The sequence below is a fragment of the Oncorhynchus tshawytscha genome, unplaced genomic scaffold (genome assembly GCF_018296145.1).
Source record: "Oncorhynchus tshawytscha isolate Ot180627B unplaced genomic scaffold, Otsh_v2.0 Un_contig_11336_pilon_pilon, whole genome shotgun sequence".
Classification (NCBI taxonomy): domain Eukaryota; kingdom Metazoa; phylum Chordata; class Actinopteri; order Salmoniformes; family Salmonidae; genus Oncorhynchus; species Oncorhynchus tshawytscha.
In genome coordinates this window covers 8,153-19,228 of record NW_024608821.1, presented here as the reverse complement: position 1 = coordinate 19,228, position 11,076 = coordinate 8,153, and the positions used below count along the sequence as shown (strand labels likewise).

At 43.7% G+C, this 11,076-nt stretch overlaps 1 pseudogene; it reads right to left on the bottom strand.

Annotated features, from left to right (window-relative positions):
* Positions 1-3,366: 3,366 nt before the first annotated feature.
* On the bottom strand, positions 3,367-10,598 carry LOC121843864 (annotated as a pseudogene).
* Between the last annotated feature and the right edge of the window lie 478 nt (positions 10,599-11,076).

The following is an 11,076-nucleotide window of genomic DNA, read 5'->3' as shown; positions in this document are numbered from 1 at the left end:
AGAAGCGTTAGAACACACCATAGTCTCTAATAGTCATTAAGCATTTTATGTCGCATTCATTCGACGGGGTTGTCACTAAACTAACTTTGCATTAACCTTATATGAAAGGTGTTGTGACTCCGTTTTAGGTCAATTTAATGTACATCAACTGTTGTCTAACAATCTATCTACACGGTATATCATGACGGTTGGAATAAAGAGAAACAAATCAGAAGTTATAGAAAATATACATATTTAATGTCAAATCATGAGTAAGTACAGTATTATTATATTGACCGAAAAGGCTTAGCGAAACACAACCAGAGTAGATGTACAGACACTATATAGAATTCATATTTACATTGGGTTTACAAAGACATACAGACACTATATAGAATTCATATTTACATTGGGTTTACAAAGACACACAGACACTATATAGAATTCATATTTACATTCGGTTTACAAAGACACACAGACACTATATAGAATTCATATTTACATTGGGTTTACAAAGACACACAGACACTATATAGAATTCATATTTCTATTGGGTTTACAAAGACACACAGACACTATATAGAATTCATATTTACATTGGGTTTACAGACACACAGACACTATATAGAATTCATATTTACATTGGGTTTACAAAGACACACAGACACTATATAGAATTCATATTTACATTGGGTTTACAAAGACACACAGACTGAATTCATATTTACATTGGGTTTATAAAGACACACAGACTGGATATTTAATACACGCTCGCGCCAACTATACAGTAAAGTATTCACATAACGTGTATCTTTCTACAAGAGACCATAGGAGGAGTAGAAAATTAACGTTCTGTTTTTAAGGAAAATCTACATTGCGTCGCAGTCAATGACAGTATATATCAGAACTGGGTGACATATATATATGCCAAAGACTTTGGAGGTGCGCTTGACTTAGCTTGACTTAGCTTGACTTAACTTGACTTAGCTTGAGTTAGCTTGACTTAACTTGACTTAGCTTGACTTAGCTTGAGTTAGCTTGACTTAGCCTGACTTAGCTTGAGTTAGCTTGAGTTAGCTTGACTTAGTTTGACTTAGCTTGACTTAGTTTGACTTAGCTTGACTTAGCTTGACTTAGCTTGAGTTAGCTTGACTTAGCTTGACTTAGCTGACTTAGCTTGACTTAGTTTGACTTAATTTGACTTAGTTTGACTTAACTTGAGTTAGCTTGACTTAGTTTGACTTAGCTTGACTTAGCTTGAGTTAGCTTGACTTAGCTTGACTTAGCTTGACTTAGCTTGACTTAGTTTGACTTAGCTTGACTTAGCTTGACTTAGCTTGACTTAGCTTGACTTAGCTTGACTTAGCTTGACTTAGCTTGATTTAGCTTGACTTAGCTTGACTTAACTTGACTTAGCTTGCCCTGTACAATGCAACCAATGGAATAGTCTCATAAACTGCCAACTCCACCCACAGCCTGCACACTGTTTTGACACATGTATTTGACCCAGGTCTGACGTGTAAGTGGGGCGGGGCTAGAGGTCCAAGAGCTGAGACTTACAGGCTGGCTGTGGAAAGCGGCAGTACATTATGAAGAACAACCTTTTGACCTGGCTGTCGACATGACTGTTGTGTGGGCCAAGACCGGGTTGACTGGAGAGCCTGGGAGAGGGCAAGAGTCTGCAAACATCTACAAGGTCAAAGGTCAGAGGAATGAGGGGGGATAGAAACACAGGTTTTCACCAGAACAAATACAACAGTGAGCAGGTGTTGCTTTCACCAGACATTTCTTTTGTGACGTGCAGCTGGAGAATTGTTGGACGTGCAGACATTGCACTTGAAATGATTGTAGGTAGCCTAACCGCTATTTCGGAAATACCTCTGGAACAGTGAGAGGCTGTTTAAAACTGACCCAGGAGCTGTGTATGATCACTGAGGCCGTTTGAGTCAGGCTGTTTAAAACTGACCCAGGAGCTGTGTATGATCACTGAGGCCGTTTGAGTCAGAGTCTGTTTAAAACTGACCCAGGAGCTGTGTATGATCACTGAGGCCGTTTGAGTCAGAGTCTGTTTAAAACTGACCCAGGAGCTGTGTATGATCACTGAGGCCGTTTGAGTCAGAGTCTGTTTAAAACTGACCCAGGAGCTGTGTATGATCACTGAGGCCGTTTGAGTCAGAGTCTGTTTAAAACTGACCCAGGAGCTGTGTATGATCACTGAGGCCGTTTGAGTCAGAGTCTGTTTAAAACTGACCCAGGAGCTGTGTATGATCACTGAGGCCGTTTGAGTCAGAGTCTGTTTAAAACTGACCCAGGAGCTGTGTATGATCACTGAGGCCGTTTGCAGAAAAGGAAAACGCTGTCGTTAATGTTTCCAGTTATATCAGATGCAGAAAGCTCATCCATTCTGTAAAGGCTAAGTGCTGACTGTGAGAATCTCAATTGCGTACTCCTCGTGTCCTCTCTCCTCACTCTCTCTCTCTCCTCACTCTCTCTCTCCTCGCACACTCTCTCCTCGCGTCCTCTCTCCTCTCTCCTCACGCCCTCTCTCCCTCACTCTCTCTCCTCACTCTCTCTCTCCTCGCACACTCTCTCCTCGTGTCCTCTCTCCTCACTCTCTCTCTCCTCACTCTCTCTCTCCTCGCACACTCTCTCCTCGCGTCCTCTCTCCTCACTCTCTCTCTCCTCACTCTCTCTCTCCTCTCTCCTCGCGTCCTCTCTCTCTCCTCGCCCTCTCTCCTCTCTCTCTCTCCTCACTCTCTCTCTCCTCTTCTCTCCTCGTGTCCTCTCTCCTCACTCTCTCTCTCCTCACTCTCTCTCTCTCGCACACTCTCTCCTCGCGTCCTCTCCTCACTCTCTCTCTCCTCACTCTCTCTCTCTCGCACACTCTCTCCTCGTGTCCTCTCTCCTCACTCTCTCTCTCCTCGCACACTCTCTCCTCGCGTCCTCTCTCTCTCTCCTCACGCCCTCTTTCCTCACGCTCTCTCTCTCGCACTCGCGCCCTCTCTCCTCGCACACTCTCTCCTCGCGCCCTCTCTCCTCGCACAAATCTTCTCTCTCCTCGCACACTCTCTCGCGCTCTCCTCGCGCCTCTCTCTCCTTCTCTCCTCGCAAACCCATCTCTCCTCTCTCCTCGCCCTCTCTCTCGTCAGAGGGGAGGGACATCTCGCACACTCTCTCCTCGCGCCTCTTTTGAAACCCATTGGAGGAAATGTCAGAGGGGAGGGACATCTTTCCTCACGCTCCAATGGGTTTTGAAAAGGAGGCGAGGAGAGAGGAACATAAGTATGCAATTGAGATTCTCCTCATGAGACCAACCATACACCTTCAGGAAGATGTTGTCAAGAACATATAGAGTCACGAACATATAGAGTCACCCTCTACAGTACAGTACTACTGTCACGGAGGAATAGGAGAAACTGTCGTTGTGTCTGTGGTAACAGCGTTATAACCTGTAACCGCTGTAGACCAGGTCTGATGGTCGATACACAACGTTGTCTCTGGGACAGTGGTAGTGGCAGGCGCAGGTGTTGATGAACATAACGGGTTTCTTGACGGCTTTACCCTGAGCACATTGGAACTCCACCTGCACTGTCTCGGTGCTGTGGGGGGTGCAGCAACGCCCGTCCGTACACACACCACAGTACCGGGGCTTGTAGGTCAGCACGCTGGTGCAGTTCTTATAGCTGAACCGGACGGGTTTCACCGCCTTCTTCATCCTCAGGCACTTGCTTCCTCTCTGAGGATTTAGAGGAGGAAATGGTTGTCAGTTGGCGAAACCCCGGAATACTTCTTTCCTGTATTTTGTCAGAGCTCTTGTGAGTTTTGTTAGTCGGAAGATTTGCATTTAGGCGGAATGGCATGTTGCACTTGAACTTCTATTCTGCTATTTAAATTCCTGATGTATTTTCCCTCTACAACTGGGATTTGGTTTGTATTATTAGTACAGTGACAGTGGGTTGAGTATCCTACCTTAGGAATATCCTACTGCTGGTATTAGTACAGTAACAGTGGGTTGAGTATCCTACCTTAGGAATATCCTACTGCTGGTATTAGTACAGTAACAGTGGGTTGAGTATCCTACCTTAGGAATATCCTACTGTGGTATTAGTATAGTAACAGTGGGTTGAGGATCCTACCTTAGGAATATCCTACTGCTGGTATTAGTATAGTAACAGTGGGTTGAGTATCCTACCTTAGGAATATCCTACTGCTGGTATTAGTATAGTAACAGTGGGTTGAGTATCCTACCTTAGGAATATCCTGCTGCTGGTATTAGTATAGTAACAGTGGGTTGAGTATCCTACCTTAGGAATATCCTACTGCTGGTATTAGTACAGTGACAGTGGGTTGAGTATCCTACCTTAGGAATATCCTACTGCTGGTATTAGTATAGTAACAGTGGGTTGAGTATCCTACCTTAGGAATATCCTACTGCTGGTATTAGTACAGTAACAGTGGGTTGAGTATCCCACCTTAGGAATATCCTTCTGCTGGTATTAGTACAGTAACAGTGGGTTGAGTATCCCACCTTAGGAATATCCTACTGCTGGTATTAGTACAGTGACAGTGGGTTGAGTATCCTACCTTAGGAATATCCTACTGCTGCTATTAGTAAGTAACAGTGGGTTGAGTATCCTACCTTAGGAATATCCTTCTGCTGGTATTAGTATAGTGACAGTGGGTTGAGTATCCTGGAATTCCTACTGCTGGTATTAGTACAGTGACAGTGGGTTGAGTATCCTACCTTAGGAATATCCTACTGCTGGTATTAGTATAGTAACAGTGGGTTGAGTATCCTACCTTAGGAATATCCTACTGCTGGTATTAGTACAGTAACAGTGGGTTGAGTATCCTACCTTAGGAATATCCTGCTGCTGGTATTAGTATAGTAACAGTGGGTTGAGTATCCTACCTTAGGAATATCCTACTGCTGGTATTAGTATAGTAACAGTGGGTTGAGTATCCTACCTTAGGAATATCCTGCTACTGCTGGTATTAGTATAGTAACAGTGGGTTGAGTATCCTACCTTAGGAATATCCTACTGCTGGTATTAGTATAGTAACAGTGGGTTGAGTATCCTACCTTAGGAATATCCTACTGCTGGTATTAGTATAGTAACAGTGGGTTGAGTATCCTACCTTAGGAACATCCTGCTACTGGTATTAGTATAGTAACAGTGGGTTGAGTATCCTACCTTAGGAATATCCTACTGCTACTGGTATTAGTATAGTGACAGTGGGTTGAGTATCCTACCTTAGGAATATCCTACTACTGGTATTAGTATAGTGACAGTGGGTTGAGTATCCTACCTTAGGAACATCCTGCTACTGGTATTAGTATAGTAACAGTGGGTTGAGTATCCTACCTTAGGAACATCCTGCTACTGGTATTAGTATAGTAACAGTGGGTTGAGTATCCTACCTTAGGAATATCCTACTGCTGGTATTAGTATAGTAACAGTGGGTTGAGTATCCTACCTTAGGAATATCCTACTGCTGGTATTAGTATAGTAACAGTGGGTTGAGTATCCTACCTTAGGAATATCCTACTGCTGGTATTAGTATAGTAACAGTGGGTTGAGTATCCTACCTTAGGAACATCCTGCTACTGGTATTAGTATAGTAACAGTGGGTTGAGTATCCTACCTTAGGAATATCCTACTGCTGGTATTAGTATAGTAACAGTGGGTTGAGTATCCTACCTTAGGAATATCCTACTGCTGGTATTAGTATAGTAACAGTGGGTTGAGTATCCTACCTTAGGAATATCCTGCTGCTGGTATTAGTATAGTAACAGTGGGTTGAGTATCCTACCTTAGGAATATCCTACTGCTGGTATTAGTATAGTAACAGTGGGTTGAGTATCCTACCTTAGGAACATCCTGCTACTGGTATTAGTATAGTAACAGTGGGTTGAGTATCCTACCTTAGGAATATCCTGCTACTGGTATTAGTATAGTAACAGTGGGTTGAGTATCCCACCTTAGGAACATCCTGCTACTGGTATTAGTATAGTAACAGTGGGTTGAGTATCCTACCTTAGGAATATCCTGCTACTGGTATTAGTATAGTAACAGTGGGTTGAGTATCCTACCTTAGGAACATCCTGCTACTGGTATTAGTATAGTAACAGTGGGTTGTATTAGGAATATCCTACTGCTGGTATTAGTATAGTAACAGTGGGTTGAGTATCCTACCTTAGGAACATCCTGCTACTGGTATTAGTATAGTAACAGTGGGTTGAGTATCCTACCTTAGGAACATCCTGCTACTGGTATTAGTATAGTAACAGTGGGTTGAGTATCCTACCTTAGGAACATCCTGCTACTGGTATTAGTATAGTAACAGTGGGTTGAGTATCCTACCTTAGGAACATCCTGCTACTGGTATTAGTATAGTAACAGTGGGTTGAGTATCCTACCTTAGGAACATCCTGCTACTGGTATTAGTATAGTAACAGTGGGTTGAGTATCCTACCTTAGGAACATCCTGCTACTGGTATTAGTATAGTAACAGTGGGTTGAGTATCCTACCTTAGGAACATCCTGCTACTGGTATTAGTATAGTAACAGTGGGTTGAGTATCCTACCTTAGGAACATCCTGCTACTGGTATTAGTATAGTAACAGTGGGTTGAGTATCCTACCTTAGGAACATCCTGCTACTGGTATTAGTACAGTGACAGTGGGTTGAGTATCCTACCTTAGGAACATCCTGCTACTGGTATTAGTATAGTAACAGTGGGTTGAGTATCCTACCTTAGGAACATCCTGCTACTGGTATTAGTATAGTGACAGTGGGTTGAGTATCCTACCTTAGGAACATCCTGCTACTGGTATTAGTATAGTAACAGTGGGTTGAGTATCCTACCTTAGGAACATCCTGCTACTGGTATTAGTATAGTAACAGTGGGTTGAGTATCCTACCTTAGGAACATCCTGCTGCTGTTTGTCGCAGGGCCTGACGATGCACAGACGCATCTGCTTATCTCACAGCGGGGTTCTTGTTGGTGACCCGGGTGGAGATGCTCATGCCACAGGTCCGAGAGCAGGCGCCCCACTCCGTAGTCTGCTCTATGCAGTTAGTACTGGGGTCCCACCTTAGTCAAACCCCACTGTCTCCTGTTGTCTGTAGGCTGTACGGGAGGACAGGGAGAGACACACCGGATGAGACAGATGTTGTTGCCATAGGAAATACAGATGCACACTAGATTGATGGATGTAACAGTGGGTACTGGGCAAAAGTGCATCAGAGGAAACGTATGTTTGGCTGGTATTGGGATCTGTGTGGTTTGCATAATTAATTCCCCTACATTGGTGTATAATCGGTATACAGGTAATACAATTCACAGTTCTATCGGAATTTCTTTAGGTGCCTAAAGTCCATTGATCACAGATTAAGAACGATCCTGGTGCATCACATTCCAGAGAACACGAAATGGAATGTTTTGGCTCCAGAGTTCTACACCGAGGCTTCCGGGGATAAATCAACTTGCTTTGTGAGTCTCTCTCTCTGTATCTCCGAGGCAATTCAGCATTTCCCTTCACACAGAGCCAGCCAGGTCAACCTAGAGGCATGCCAGAATCTGTCTCTTGACTTTGTGGCTTGCACCACAGTACCAGTCACGTCAGAAGCAGAGAGAAGTAGAGAGAGGAACTGCGTCCCACTGGAACCCTATCTGCTATGTAGGACACTAGAGACTGTTATTTTACTGCTACTCTTTAATTCATTGTTATTTGATATTTAATTGTTATTTTACTGATGCTCTTTAATTATTTGTTATTTGTTATTTAATACTTTTTTACTTATCTATTTTTTATTACTTAACACTTATTTTTCTTAAAACTGCATTGTTGGTTAAGGGCTTGTCAGAAATTATTTCACTGTAAGGTCTACCTACACCTGTTGTATTCAGCATTTCCCTGTAAGGTCTACCTACACCTGTTGTATTCAGCATTTCACTGTAAGGTCTACTACACCTGTTGTCTTCAGCATTTCACTACACCTGTTGTATTCAGCATTTCACTGTAAGGTCTACTACACCTGTTGTATTCAGCATTTCACCACAGTAAGGTCTACTACACCTGTTGTATTCAGCATTTCACTGTAAGGTCTACTACACCTGTTGTATTCAGCATTTCACTGTAAGGTCTACACCTGTTGTATTCACCACTGTAAGGTCTACTACACCTTTGTATTCAGCATTTCACTGTAAGGTCTACTACACCTGTTGTATTCAGCATTTCACTGTAAGGTCTACTACACCTGTTGTATTCAGCATTTCACTGTAAGGTCTACTACACCTGTTGTATTCAGCATTTCACTGTAAGGTCTACTACACCTGTTGTATTCAGCATTTCACTGTAAGGTCTACTACACCTGTTGTATTCAGCATTTCACTGTAAGGTCTACTACACCTGTTGTATTCAGCATTTCACTGTAAGGTCTACTACACCTGTTGTATTCAGCATTTCACTGTAAGGTCTACTACACCTGTTGTATTCAGCATTTCACTGTAAGGTCTACTACACCTGTTGTATTCAGCATTTCACTGTAAGGTCTACTACACCTGTTGTATTCAGCATTTCACTGTAAGGTCTACCTACACCTGTTGTATTCAGCATTTCCCTGTAAGGTCTACTACACCTGTTGTATTCAGCATTTCACTGTAAGGTCTACTACACCTGTTGTATTCAGCATTTCACTGTAAGGTCTACTACACCTGTTGTATTCAGCATTTCCCTGTAAGGTCTACCTACACCTGTTGTATTCAGCATTTCACTGTAAGGTCTACTACACCTGTTGTATTCAGCATTTCACTGTAAGGTCTACTACACCTGTTGTATTCAGCATTTCACTGTAAGGTCTACTACACCTGTTGTATTCAGCATTTCACTGTGTGGTCTACTACACCTGTTGTATTCAGCATTTCACTGTAAGGTCTACTACACCTGTTGTATTCAGCATTTCACTGTAAGGTCTACTACACCTGTTGTATTCAGCATTTCACTGTAAGGTCTACTACACCTGTTGTATTCAGCATTTCACTGTAAGGTCTACTACACCTGTTGTATTCAGCATTTCACTGTAAGGTCTACTACACCTGTTGTATTCAGCATTTCACTGTAAGGTCTACTACACCTGTTGTATTCAGCATTTCACTGTAAGGTCTACTACACCTGTTGTATTCAGCATTTCACTGTAAGGTCTACTACACCTGTTGTATTCAGCATTTCACTGTAAGGTCTACTACACCTGTTGTATTCAGCATTTCACTGTAAGGTCTACCTACACCTGTTGTATTCAGCATTTCACTGTAAGGTCTACTACACCTGTTGTATTCAGCATTTCACTGTAAGGTCTACTACACCTGTTGTATTCAGCATTTCACTGTAAGGTCTACTACACCTGTTGTATTCAGCATTTCACTGTAAGGTCTACAACACCTGTTGTATTCAGCACATGTGACAAATAACATTTTGATCTGATTTGAGTGCAGATAGACTGAGTGCTTACCAGCCATGGCAAAGCTGCCCAAGGCACTGGCCTCTGGTTGGGGCTCACATACCCACTTCTCACAGCACTCCCCTGGGACCGCCACCTTCCTGGGTAGAGGGCAGTCTGGGCCCGGCAGCATCACGTCCAGGTTGCAGCGCGGCACGCAGGCGATCTGACCGTCCCTGCAGGTGCACTGATACTTGCAGCTGGGGAAGAAGGTCTCTCCGTTCTGGTACACTGAACCGTCCAAGAGGCAGATGTCTCCCTCATGTGCTGTGGAAGAGAGGAGGACACAAGAAAAGCACAAATCATTATTTGACATTTTTAATTTCCAATACTCATATCTGGATAAAATCCAAGTGTAAGTGTTTGTGTCTTCAAATGAATGTGAATTGTCATCATCATCATCATCATCATCATCATCATCATCATCATCATCATCATCATCATCAATTGCTCTTAGATAGGGGCGGGGTCCCCTCTGCCACTCTTCGATTACCTTTGACCTTTTCCAAAAGGAGGCGAGAGAAGACGAGAGGTACGCAGGAGTTGAGCAAATCCAATTGAGACAAGGCCAGGGAATCTACCCCGTTCTGACACCTACACTAGAACATCACTGGTTCAACATAATTAACAAATGACTCACCGACACAGACACCTGTCCTCTGGTGTACATCGGCCGTGTAGTCGCAGTTCAGACCCCTGTGTGTATCACAGGGACTTATTTCCGAGCACGCCTCTCCTTTCTGCCTCGCACAGACCAGACAGCATGCGCAGTCATCCAGAATCAACTGGACCCCGGGGGCGCACATCGGAGGCTCCTGCGGACAGAGGCACCTTGTCTGACACACCTGCGCCAAGATCTGGGAGCAAATCTGGAGAAAAAAAGGGAAAACTGTGTTCAAGTGTGACTTTTCAAAGTTGTTGCTCCTTGCTTTTATATTCTTCACATAATATAGTTTGGATGAGCCTACTCTGTAACGTCAACTGAATTTATTTACCTGTGTTGAAATGTAGAAAACGAAAAGGGTTCTCTCTGCAAGCTTAGACATCCTGATTCAGTGAAAGGTCGTTTTCTCTGTGTAGACTTTTCCCTCCTTTGTATCTTGCTGAAGCTCTGTAAATCCCTTTGGCGTGCTTCAGAAGTGTGTGCAGAGCCATTTATAACGGTCCTGTCTAACGACACAGTGACGCGTGAAGGAGGAATGAAGGAGGGGAGGAGGAATGGAAGAGGGGAAGGAGGAGGGATGGAGGAGGGGAAGGAGGAGGGATGGAGGAGGGGAAGGAGGAGGGATGGAGGAGGGGGAAGGAGGAGGGGAAGGAGGAGGGGAAGGAGGAGGGATGGAGGAGGGGAAGGAGGAGGGATGGAGGAGGGGAAGGAGAAGGGAGGGAGGAAGGAAGGGGATGATGGAGGGATTAACCCCTGGCCCTGGTAGAGTCTGGGAATTCTGACATCTGATTGGATCAGGATGAGACTCACATTTTCCTGTTAGATCCTGAGTTCTTCGCACACAGAGGAAGGCTATGTTACTAGTATTTAGAACACATAAGCTCATTTGACAGTTTTACTGCTGCTATTCATATCAATAATCAACATTTT